Here is a 13227-nt window from a genome sequence, read left to right on the forward strand (position 1 = left end):
TGCATGAATATTCTCTCTGTTAATACTGTCTTTCTTGTCATTGCTTGGTCTACTCCTGTTGACTGATTTTTCTCTTAACTATGGGATTTTTCTACCTCTTGGTATAGCTCATAATTTAAAAATATTGACACTGGGCATTGTAGCCTTGCCTAGTAAGATTCTCTTGTACTCTCTTGAAGAGTATTGGACTTCTTTAGAGAAGGCAGTGTAGTTACTTATAGATTAGTTTGCCTGGCGGAGGGCACAGCAACCCACTCCAGTATTCTTGCCTGGAGAATCCCATAGGGTCACAAAGAGCTGGAAATGACTGAAGCAACTTAGCATGCATGCGTACAGATGAGTTTGAGCCTTCGAAGATTTGTTTTTAGGTTCCTTTAGGGCAGCTCTAGTTTTTATTCTAGAGATAATTTAGCTCTGCTCCTAAAGTGGGGTCTTTCTAGGGTCCTTACTAGATGACTTGTATTCAGCGAGGTCGCTCCACTCTAGCTGGAGGAAGCAAACATTTTCCAGTCCTTTATGAGATTCCTGGTAATTTTTCCTTCCCTTGAAAATTATTCTTATGTATGCTCATGAGATTTCATTCTGTGCTTGGGAAGATATGTTGCTGTTGTTCAGTCAATAAGTTGTGTCCGACTCTTTACGACCCCATGGACAGTGGCACGCTGGTCTCCTCTGTCCTCCACTATCTCTCAGAGTTTGCTCAGATTCATGTCCATTGAGTCAGTGATGCTCTCTAACCATCTCATGTTCTGTCACCCCCTTCTTCTTTTGCCTTCACTCTTTCTCAGTATCTAGAGATTTGCACTTGGCCAAGTCTCAGCTGAACTCTATGCAGATGGCCGAGTTCTTTCTCTCAGTAGCTCCCTCTTCTCTGGTCATCAGCCCCATAGTTTCTGATTGTCTTGTCCTCCCTCAAACCCCATCTGTCTTCCTGGCATGCTCACTAGACTCTTTGCCTCTCCTCTCCATTCTGCAGTTTGGGGATTATCTCCAGGCACAAAGCTCGGCGATAGTAGGGCTCACCTTGTCTGTTTTTCGCTTTTCACAGTAAAGTTCTCCCCATTGTCAAGTGTCTGAAAATAGTTCTTCCTTGTGTTTCGTTCAGTTTCTATCATCCAGAGCTGTGGACTCAGTGTGCTGAGCGTATGGGCCCAGTGGCCCCATGACATGCAGGATCTTAGTTTCCCGACCAGGGATCGAACCCACATCCCCTGCATTGGAAGGCAGATTCGGCCACTGGCCCATCAGGCAAGTCCCTGTAGGATGGGATCTTAATGGGCACTTTTCCCTGGGATATTGAGGGACCCGGTGGGCCATCAGGGTTGGAGCCTGATCAGTCACCGCTCCACGCAGGGGCACTGCAGCATCATGGAATCTGGTCAAGGCAAATAAAAGCTGCCCTTCACGCATGCCCTGGGTGATCAGGTCAGAAGACCCTTTCTTCTTCTCCTTCATGCTGTGGGGGCATCGCCACCATCATGGTGACAGAAGGGCGGGGAGGGGGTTGAGGCTGCACACATCTGATCTTGCCTCTGCCACTTCCTAACTGGGGACCGGGGGGACTTCTTCAGTACTTCTTACAGGCATCAGTGTCCTCGGCCATCAGAGCAGGGTAACAGTAGGGCCCACCCGGGGCTTCCCTGGTGGCTCAACGGTGAAGAATCCGCCTGCCGATGCAGGGGACACGGGTTTGATCCCTGATCCGGGAAAATCCCACGTGCCTTGAAATAACTAAGCCTGTGCTCTAGAGCCCATAGGCCACGGTTACTGAGCCTACGTGCTGCAGCTCCCGAATCCCGCACACCCAGAGCCTGTGCTCTGCAACAAGAGAAACCACCACGAGGAAGAGAAGCCCCGCTTAACACAACTAAAGCAGGCCCACGCAGCAACGGGGACCCAGCACAGCCAAAAAGAGATAGATGACATTATTTTTAAAAATTAAAAAAAAGTTGTTTTAAATAGTGCCCACCTTACGCGGGCAGTTTTCTATAGAGCACCTGTGGATCTTGGGGCTCCTGGCTCCTAACTGCAGCCCATGCAACACACTTTGAGGGAGTAGGTGCCTCCTTGGTGCTGGTTTGGCCTGTGTGACAACTGGATTTTTGGTTACAAAGTCACAACTTGGCAGCTCGGTGCTTTTGTTTATTGCCAGCTGCTGCCTCTGAGCTGATAAGCCTGAGCCCTGACCAAGGCCACTTTCTTGGTCTTGGAGGTTAAGGACCACCTCCTTCAGCTTTTCCTAAATGCCCAGCCCTGGACCTTCTTGACACGGGTTCTATTTCCTTGCAGGCTGGGAGCAGTGACCGTGTCTGCGGTGCCCACCGCTATATCCTCTGGCACTCAGTACAGGGCTTAGAAAATAAGAGGCTCTCGATGAAATTGTATAGAACAAATGACAGGATTCTCCCATGCCCTGTTGGCTATCATTGTATTGTTTTCTTTCCTGTTTCTAAATCCCCCCATTTCTTCCTTCAGCTCCTGGTTGGGCAATAGGAGGGTTTCTCGTGTCTGGGGGAATCCTGAGAAGTCCGGTGCTGGGAGGCTGGGCCTCAGTAGGACGAACGTGTCAAGCAAGGACCCCCAAATCCCCTCACCTTCTGGGGCCAAGGAGCTGAGGAGTGTGGGGTCCAGGCCACCAGCCAGCCAGGCCCACCTTCCAGTCCTCTACTGCTTCCCTGGAAGAAACCACACATTCCTGTTCAAAGGCAGAAGATGAAGTTGGTTTGTGCTGGGGTACAATCTATAGACAACAGCATATAAATGCTACACACGTGCACATTTATATGTACACACACTCCTATGTAGACATGCATAGACATGCACACACACACAGGAGTGCATATATCTGAGATGGACAGCTTGATAAATTTCTCCCTGTGTTTTGACCTGTGTAACCACCACCCAGATAAAGCTATGGAGTCTTTCCAGTGCACTAGAAGGCTTCCTGGTGCCATGATGAGACGAGCGGAAACCATAGGGGTAAAAAAAAGGAAAGAATGCCTTTCTTCTTTTAAAAAATATTTATGTATTTATTTTTGGCTGTTCTGGGTCTTTGCTGCTGCATGGGCTTCTCTCTAGTTACAGTGCACGAGCTCCTCACTGCAGCGGCTTCTCTTGTTGCAGATCGCGGCCTCTAGGGTTCGCGGGCTTCTGTAGCTGCAGCTCCCAGCTCTAAAGCACAGACTGTAGCTGTGGCGTGGGCTTAGCTGCTCTGCAGCATGTGGGATCTTCCTGGATCAGGGATCGAACCTGTGTCTCCTCCATTGGCAGGCGGATTCTTTACCACTGAGTCACACCAGGGAAGCCTACCTTCCTTCTTTTAAAAACATATGGGGGCATGTTGGGCAAATGAGAAAGCTTCAAGCCACCTGAGCCGCCCCATCACAGCATCCCTGGATGACCGGGTGTCAGTGAGCGCATCTTGCTTGTCCGACAAGAGCTCCGTGCTGTGATTGGTTCCTGCCCCGCAGGGTTCCAAGAATGGGTGACTGGGTGAAGGAGGTTGCACCTGCCTGTGACTCTCAGCTGATTTCTACTGAGACATTCTGGCTCCCAGGTGTATGATGCTCCCAGCCCCGTGCTGTGGTGGGGGAAGCATGGCGGGGTGGGCAGGGAGGGGGCAGAGCACAGCCTCTGCCCTCACCAAGCTGCCTCTGGGACCCAGATGGAGGGCATCCCTTTTCCCACTTCCAGTGCTCCAGCGCCCAAGCAGAGGGAGAAGGAACAGACCTTAGAAGCTGCCAGCAGGTCAGACTGCCTGGAGCGGAGGCTGGACCCTCAAAGAGCAAATGTGGAATCAGGATTGCATCATGTCTGGTCCCAAAGCTGGCATTGCCCACCCAAATGGTGGCATCAGGCACCTACCCCCACCCGCAGCCTGGCCCCCTGCTTCTCCCCTTCTGGCCGGGACCCCAGCCAGACCTTACGCTCGAGGCTCTCCTTCCTGAAAGCCAAGAGCCGGTGGAGCCCAGGCCTTGGCCACAGCCCAAACCAGCCCACCTGGTGGGGCCACGGTCAGCTTCCCCTGGATCCCAAGCACTGGGGGACTGCAGGGAGGAAGTGGCAGGGCCCTGGAAGCTGCCAGCCAGGCGCCGAGCTGATCTGCACACATCTCAGGCTGGGGAAAGGGCTCGCCTGGGGTCAGCGCAATCGATATCTCATCTGTAGCCCTCCTAGCGGAAGTGATGGCTATTGGAACATGGTAATGGGTGTTGTCTAGTGGAAGAGACTAATCTTCCCAGCTGTGGTGAGCTCTGCAGGTGGCCTCGCCGCTGCTCTGGGCTGCTGCCGCCCGGGGCCGTCCAGGCACTTTTAAAGCCACAGCAGCCTCGTTGCATGCTGGCATCCGTCCTGGTTTCCCAGCAGCTTCCTGGCACACCTCGAAGCTGACCTTGACCCTGACCCTGTTTTTCCGGGCACATCTGGGGAGGCCAAAGCCGGTGATTCACCCAGGATCACTCAGTAAGTCAGCCAAGGGCCAGAAAAAGATTCTGGTCTTTAGACTCCTGATCCAGTACTAGATGACACGCTGGCCCACGGCTAACTACAGCCATGGGCCATACTTGGCCTTTAGGTGTGTCAGGGTTTTCTACTGTCTGGCTCAATGCTTCTTTAAAATAAAAGATTCAAATGCCATCGCTGTTGGCCGCAGTCGCTACTGCTCCCTAATATCTCATGTTCCCCCCACCACCCCGCTTTACACATCTCGTTCCCTGTCTGACCTTAGATCACTGAAGCCAAGCTCTTGGCATAGAGGGGTGAGGAGGAAGAGAATTGGCCTCCTCCCCTGGAGAAGAGGAGCCACTACCCCACCTTCCTTACCCTGGCTCACAAGCCACAGAGGTCTGATGGGCTGTAAGCCCCACGAAAACAAGGTCTGTGTCTGGTTTGCCCACAGCTGTGGATTACCTTCAAGTGCATGTTTCAAAAACATTAAATGAGCAGTTTCTATATTCCAGGCCGCATGCCAGGTCCTGGAAAATAGCCCAGCTAACACAAAGCCCAGCTAACACAGATGCTGGAGTGGCTTTCCCAGCCTCACAAGCTGTAAAAAGGATATTTGAAAAGAAAGGAAGGGACTTTCCTGGAGGTTTAGTGGTTAGGACTTCACCTTCCAATGCAGAGGATGTGGGTTCAAGCCCTGGTCCAGGAATTAAGATTCCACATGCCTCATGGCCAGAAAATCAGAACATAAACAACAGAAGTAACATTGTAGCAAATTCAATAACAATTTTTTAAATGGTCCACATTTTAAAAAATCTTTGAAAAAAAAAAAAAAAGAAAGGGAACCCAGAGGTTGTGAAATCCAAGCCCTTTGTTTTACATTTGGGGAAAACTGAGGCCCCAAAAGGTTAAGGGATCTAAGTCCACCCAGAAACTGATCTTAATTTTAACATCAGCAGCTTCACGTGCATCAGCGGGTACTCAGCAGTAAGCACTAACCCTCTGGGGGGCAGGCGGATGGTGAGGGGTGTAGTCCTAGACACTTGTTGCCTCAAGCAGCTTGACATCCTGGAAAGCTGTTGAATTGACTCTGCCACTCAGTTGCTGGGTGGACTTAGTCAGATCCCTTAACCTTTTGGGGTCTCAGTTTCCCCCAAATGTAAAACAAAGGGCTTGGATTTCACAATCTCTGGCTTCCCTTTCTTTTTTTGTTTTTTTTTTTTTTTAAGATTTTTTAAAAATGTGGACCATTTTAAAAATCTTTCTTGAATTTGCAACAATGTTACTTCTGTTGTTTGTGTTCTGATTTTCTGGCCATGAGGCATGTGGGATCTTAGTTCCTGGGCCAGGGATTGAAGCTACATCCTGTACATTGGAAGGTGAAGTCCCTCCCTTTCTTTTCAAATGTCCTTTTTACAGCTTGTGAGGCTGTGAAAGCCACTCCAGCATCCTCTCCATGTAGCTGCAGGGTCCCTGCTGGTGACAGCCGGGAAATCTCAGTGAGGTCAGGTCAGAACTTTAGACGTGGTTCCAGCCCACTTGTCTGAGTTCCAGACGAGCCCAGGCAGGCCAGTGAGAAAGGACTCTGGGCTCATTTTGTTGTTGATTTTTGAAATGTTGGAGCTGTGTTTTGCCACAGGGGGTGAGATATTTCTTGATAAATAAATATTTCTTGATGCGGATTCCTAAGTTGGGCCCTTGTTGTCTGTTTTATAAGCTACCTGGGTGATTCTGTTGTTCGCTGAAATTTGAAAACCATAGGCCTGGAGCGACAGTAGCAGATTGCATCCACCGAAGGGGAGGCCTGACAAAATGAGCTCTCTGATGGTTCCTCATTACCCACCTTGCCTCCATCGGATCTGGGAGGGGCCGAGTGCCTGTGTGTTTAACCAGGACTGTGCAGACTCAACTGCTCTGGCCATGCTCACCAGCCTCCTTGAGGAAGAGGGATAGAGGTTCCAGGGCCCTGGAGGGCTCCCTGCAGACCCGTGGTGACAGTGGAGAGCACAGTGGTTGCAAACTTTCAGTTAGAACTCAGGTGGACCTGGATTTGGAGCTGATCACTTCATCTCTCTGAGTCTCAGTTTCCCCATCTGTATCATACTTAACTCTTTGAGGCTGGCCTGAGGAATAAATAATACACTTAGCTTAAAACAGGGCAGGCCCCTGGTAACTCTCCAAGAAATGAGAACTGCTGTTCTATTATTATTGGGCTTTCCAGGTAGCAGCAGTGGTTAAAAAAAAAAAAAAAACCATCTGACAATGCACATAGACGTTAAGAGACGAGGGTTTGATCCCTGAGTTGGAAAAATCCGCTAGAGGAAGGCACAGCAACCCACTCCAGTATCCTTGCCTGGAGAATCCCATGGACAGAGGAGCCTGGCAGGCTGCAATCCATAGGGTCACACAGACTTGGACACAACTGAAGCAATTCAGCATGCTCACACATTCTATTATTATTACTACTTTCTATTTTTCGGCCATGCTGCGAAGCAAGTGGGATCTTAGTTCCACTTCCAAGGAAACCTGGCGTCTTAACCGCTGGGGCATCAGGGAAGTTCTCGTTCTATTATTATTAATGATCGTAACTCCACCAGCACCCCACCACACACTTGCTTCCTCCCGGGCCCCTCCCCCCACACCCTGACCCCGGGGTGGGCGCAGGCACCAATTGTGACTAATCACGACATTAGTCACCCCCACCGGGGATCCCAGGGACCCAGCCGGCCACTCAGTTAAGACGGTAATGAAGCGGCTGCGACACAGGAGGTCTTCCCATCTGGGACCCCAGCCGACCCGACTCCTGCCTGAGGTCTGAGAAATCGCCATGCAGACTCCAAAGCCCCCAGCCCGCTGTTTGTGCCTGGTGTGATCATTTATTTACATCCATGGTGGGCAGGACGGGCGGCTCCCGCCTCCCATTTGTTGCCTGTGCTCTTCCCCGGAGCCTCACCCTGCCCCTGCCAGACCCTGATCGTGAAGACAGCTGTCCCCGCGTGGCTGCAGCCAAGGCAGCCCCCAGCCCTTCGGCACCACTCAGAGGTTGGGGTGGGGGTGATGAGACAGACGTAGGGGTCCACCCCTCTCTCAGGGTGGGAGTGACCCAAGGGTGACCCTCTATAGCCATAGGTAAGAGACTGTGAGGCCCCTGGAAAGCTTTGGAAATAAACACAGGTGGGCTCCACGCTGGGCACTGCCTCCACTCGCTAGGTGACCCCCTCTTGGGGGAACACGACCGCTTCCACCTCTCTTTTAAAAAAAACTTGTATCAACGTGTAACTGATTTACAATGCTGCATTAATTTCTGCTGCACGCAAAGTGACTCACACAGGTACATACATTCTTTTTTTATATTCTTTCCCATCATGCTTCATCCCCGGTTATTGAGTCTAGTTCCCTGCGCTACACAGGAGGACCCTGCCGTTTATCCATCCTGTTTGTAATAGTTGGCATCTCCTAACCCCAAACGCCCATTTTCCCCTCGTCCACCCTCACCCCTTGACAACCGCACGTCTACTCTCCAGCTCTGGGACTCCGTTTCTGTTCTGAAGGTAGGTTCATTTGCGCCATAGTTCAGATTCCACGTGTGTGATATCACATGGTAAATGAAGTAAGTCAGAAACAGGGCTTTCTGTTTTATTCGATGGGCTGCTGCTTTTATTCGATGACTATTTTTTCCCCATGTCCTAGGGGCTCTGCATGGTTCTAGCTGCCGAGGACATACCTGAAGACACCCCCTGCCTCCTTGTCCCAGGGGGACAGTGGTGGTGGTGGTTTAGTTGCGAAGTCATGTCCAACTCTGCAACCCCATGGACGGTGGCCCGCCAGGCCCCTCTGTCCATGAGATTCTCCAGGCAAGAGTACTGGCGTGGGTTGCCATTTCCTTCTCTAGGGGATCTTCACGACCGAGGGCTCGAGCCTGCATCTCCTGCATTGCAGGTGGATTCTTTACTGCTGAGCCATCATGTTGGACGGTGGTCGGAGCGGCCTCTGAGGACAACAAGCAGGGGCAGCCATGTGAGAATTGCAGGGAAGGACATTCCAGGCAGAGGGAACAGCACATACCGTGGACGTTCAAGCATCTTAAAGGGCTGAGTGGGTTCAGGAGTGAAAGAATGAGGGCCTGAGAAAGTGGGTGCAGCCAGGTGGCCCAGGGCTCCATGGCCCCTGGGTTTGCTCTAAAAGCATCCAGAACAACGGGTGGCTCACGGGGTTGAGAAGAGCATCCCCTAACCCAAGAGCCCTGCTCTCAGAGATCTGAGCCCCTCAGCCCCATCCTCCCTTCCCGCCTGCATCCAGGACTCAGTGAGGCTGGTTGCCCTGCCCTTGGGAGCAGTTGGCCCCATGTGCCCTTAGGGGCAGGGTCTCCCTGGGTGGGGGGGTGCGGGTCTCTGCTCTGTCTGAGCCTTCCCAACAAGGCGGCTTTGTCTGACAGCTCAGAGGACCCCAGTACTCTACCCTAGGCTCCCTGCAGCGGCCTGAAGGGAGCTCTGAAAGGCGGCTTTATCAGTGTTCTGGGGCAGGTTCCTGGGAATTAGGCGGCCAGGGCTGGCACACGGGCCGGGCAGCAGCCTAAGGCCTGACTCCCAGGGCCGCAGATGCAGAAAGAGGCCAGGGACGGACGACTGTCCTGGGAGGGTACAGCCTGCCAAAGCCCCGCCCCAGAGGGGGACAAGCAGACTCCTCAGGCGCCCCGGTCCCCCCTCCCCACCCCCGCAATCTGCTCACTCCATTGCACTGGTCAGAGACACGGCCCTTTGGGCAACCCCTGCCCCTTGGGAGGAGGGAGGCAGGTAAGGCTGAGCCTCCTGCACCCAGATCTCGAGGGTCTGCTCCCCACTCCCTTTCTCTGGTCCTGGGAAGCATCCAGGTGGAAACAGACCATCAGGGAGGGCAGCCCTCCAAATGAAAAGGGGCTTCACGAAAGACCTGCGCACCCTGGTGGCTCATAAAGAATCCACCTGCTAATGCAGGGTTCGATCTCTGATCTGGGTAGATCCCACATGCCACGGAGCAACTAAGTCTGTGCGCCACAACTACTGAGCCTGTGCTTTAGCCCAGGAACTGCAACTACGGAAGCCCACACGCCCTAGAGCCTATGCTCTGCAACGAGAGAAGCCACTGCAATGAGAAGCCTGCGCATCACAGCTAGAGAGTAGCCCCCACTTGCCACAACTAGAGAAAAGCCCGCACAGCAATGAAGACCCAACACAGCCACAACTAAATAATAAATAAATAAAATGTATTTTCAAAAGAAAGAAAGGCCTATGCCCTAAGCCACCCTTCAGTGGGCTGGAGGTGAGGATGAGAACAAGAAAGAAATTCCGGGACTTCCCTGGTGGCCCAGTGGCTAAGACTCTGTGCTCCCAAAGCAGGGGGCCCCGGGTTCAATCCCTGGTCAGGGAACTAGATCCCACATGCTGCAACTAAGATCTGGTGCAGCCAAATAAATAATTAAATATTAAAAAAAAAAAAAGAAAGAAAGAAATTCCTCCAGCAGCATCTCTGTCCAACCCTGCTTAGCCCCGGTTAACATTCACCATGGTCATGATGTCCATGACATGCCTCCTTGGGTTTACCTCTGAGGTCCACAAGACCCTTTGTGCAGGGGAGGGCAGTCCCGTTTTATAGATATGGATGCAACCTCTTTAGGCAGAGAGGTTAGACTCCCTGCCTAAAGGCACCCAGCTGGTGAGAAGCAGAGCCAGGATTTGAACCCAAGAATGTCTGAGGCCAGAGCCCAGGCCCTGAGTGCCGTGTCTTCCAGCTGAGCTGGGCCTGCCCGCCAGGTAACAGCAGCTGGGTGAAGAAGCCACACGTCAGCTCCATCTGTGGACACACCAGGTGGAAGAATCAGGAGGACGCCTGGTCATCCTTCTGTGGGGGACCCACTTAGTGCTATTATCTACTTACTATCTCTTCTTTAAGGGACTCTGTTCTCTCTGACAAAAAGTGAGATCATTAGTGCTACCAAACTGTACACTTAATTAGTTAAGATGGTAAATTGTGTTTTTGTGTATTTTATCACATTTTTAATAAAAGCTTTAATATTTAAACATTTTTTAAAAGTGAGTTTAGCAAAGCTTTAAAAGGCACTAAGTATATATACAATGGAATATTACTCAGCCGTTAAAAAGAATGAAATAATGCCATTTGACAGCAATATAGATGAACCTAGAGATTCTCATACTGAGTGAAGTAAGCCAGACAGAGAAAGACAAATATCAGTGATATTGCTTACATGCAGAATCTAAAAAAAAAAAAATGCAAATGAACTTATTTACAAAACAGAAATAGATTCACAGACTTAGAGAACAAATGTATGGTTACAGTGTCAGGGATAGTAGGGCGTAGGGTTGACATGTACACATTGCAATATTTTAAATGGATAACCAATAAGGACCTACTGTATACTCAGGGAGCCCTGCTCAGTATTATGTAACAACCTAAATAGGGAAATAATTTGGAAAAGAATCGATACATGTATATGTATAGTTGGATCACTTGGCTGTACACCTGAAATTTTCACGACATTGTTAATCAACTATACTCCAATATAAAATCAAAAGTTTTTCTTAAAAGGCACTGAAGACAAACCAACACCAGCCCAAGTCTCCCTGACATACTGAGAGAAATGGAGGAGAATTATAAGGAGAGTATATATATCACAACAGGGTCTGATGTAACTATATGCAAAATCCCAGCTCACCTTGTGGGTGACTGAGTGGGCCTGTTGCTTTGAGGAAACACCAGTCATTGTACTGGTGGGGAGACTGAGGTACCGAAAGAAGATGCAGTGCAGGGCTGGTTGTAGCAAAGCCCAGGCTGGAACCAGCGCCCACTGGCCTCCAGATGCACCTCACGCGGGGGGCTGCAGGGTCCAGCAAGGACAGTTAGTGCTGCTGAGAGTCAACTCCTAGGCAGGTTGATAAGAAGTCCGGGGGAGGAGGAGGAGGAAAGGGGACGGGGAGGAGGGGGAGGAGGGGGAGGAGGGGAGGAGGGGGAGGAGGAGACAAACGCCTTTTTTTCCTCTACATTCCTTAGTCTTAGTCACATAAAACTTTTCTTTAAGCCGGGAACTGATGATTATACAACAAACAACTCAGCTGAAACTGCACTAAGGATTGTATAGCAACATTGTATCCTACTTGAGGGCAGTTTGTCCTTCCTGAAAACCTTCTGGCTAGTCCTGGTATCTTAAAATGTATATGGGAGTGGGTCTGCTAAGATCTTTCTATTGTTAAATTCTAATCCTGTCATCTTAAAATGTAAATTGTGGGAGTGGATCTGGTAAAAATTTTACAACCTTGAGACATTCTTTTGACTTGTGGTCATAACCAATTTTAAAAGTATCTAATTCCCTTGCTAACACTAGCCAGGGGGGCGCTCTCTGTCCCCCTTCTGATGTCTGTGTCAGAAGTTTTCTCTGTCCCTCTTCACACTTTAGTAAAACTCTGCTACACAAAAGCTCTTGAGTGATCAAGCCTGGTCCCTGGTCCCGAAGCTAAGTCTTCTTGGGAGATCAAGAATCCGACACCTCGCCGTAAGCTGCCGCCACCAGGAAGCAGAGGGGCAGAAGCCCCCTTGTTCTGCGTGGCATCTGTGCTCACAGCCCATCGCGCTGGCCACCAGGGACCTGCAGGTGTGATATCTGTACCTCCAGCAGCCGCTGCAGAAGTCCAAGGCCAGGAGCTCTGAGGCATCCCGGGGAAGACCACTGAGGCCGCCGGAAGGGGAAGCGGGATGATAGCAGCAGCCATCCTCGATGCCCCGCCCCAGGCGCTGTTAAACCTTTCACGCTCGTAAGCTGGGGAGACTTTCGGGTGAAGTGTCTTGCCCACATCCATGCAACAAGCCAGGGGCAGAGACGGGACTCAGGTCTGTCACGCTACGGCAACGTCAGGATGACTACCTAGGAAGATGGTGGGGGCCGGGAGGGAAGTTCAAGCCCCGTTGTCCATCACGCCAGCACCGGAGGCCCAGGCAAGCCTTCCCCACACCCACTGGGGAGAGCTTTCCAGAACAATAAGCACGTCATGCCGTGCCCCTCCCCTCCCCAGCTGACACCCTGCTGTGGTTCCTTAAGGAGTGAAGTTGGTCCTTAGCAGCCTCTGGAGCCTCACCCTAACCTGTCCAGGCTCCCTTGTATTTTGTCCCCCAAACTGGCCCCTTCGCTCTTCCTTAATTAAAAGCTCTGTGACCAGGAAGCTGAGCCCCATCTGAGCCGTTTCCCCACTGTCAGATGGGGCCATGCACCCCCACCCCCTGGAGTCTGCTGTAGCAAGGACAGGGCGTGGAGAGTTCCGTGCAAACTGTGAAGCGCCATGCCCCCATTGTATGGAACAAAGGGGAGCAGACAAGGCCGGGCTGCCTGGGGATGCTGGGCATCTGGCCACTTGGGCCATTGTCCAAGCATCCCTAGCATCTCCTGCCTCTCCTACCCCTTGCCCCTGTCCCCATAGTCCCCACTATCCCCAGGGGACGTAGACCCACCCCCAGATTTACTAGGGCATGTTAAGAACAGGGTTTGAAGCCATCTCTGAGGTCATGAGGTCATGGCAGTTTCCCATCGATCTATTTGTCCCTCCCTTGGCTGGAGCCCTTTGTCCCTGCCAGTCCCCAAAGCCGTATCAAACTTCAGCAGCCTCCCCCAAGCCTCGCTGCTTCCAAGCTAGGTCCCAAGGAGCCAAAACACAGGGCAGGGCTTTAAAACACTGCCCCTAGGCGATTTACCAGCTGGGCTGCCCAACCCCTGACCTCGGGAGGAGATGTAATGTATCTCCC

This window comes from Odocoileus virginianus, chromosome 2 (genome assembly GCF_023699985.2).
Source record: "Odocoileus virginianus isolate 20LAN1187 ecotype Illinois chromosome 2, Ovbor_1.2, whole genome shotgun sequence".
In the NCBI taxonomy this organism is placed as follows: domain Eukaryota; kingdom Metazoa; phylum Chordata; class Mammalia; order Artiodactyla; family Cervidae; genus Odocoileus; species Odocoileus virginianus.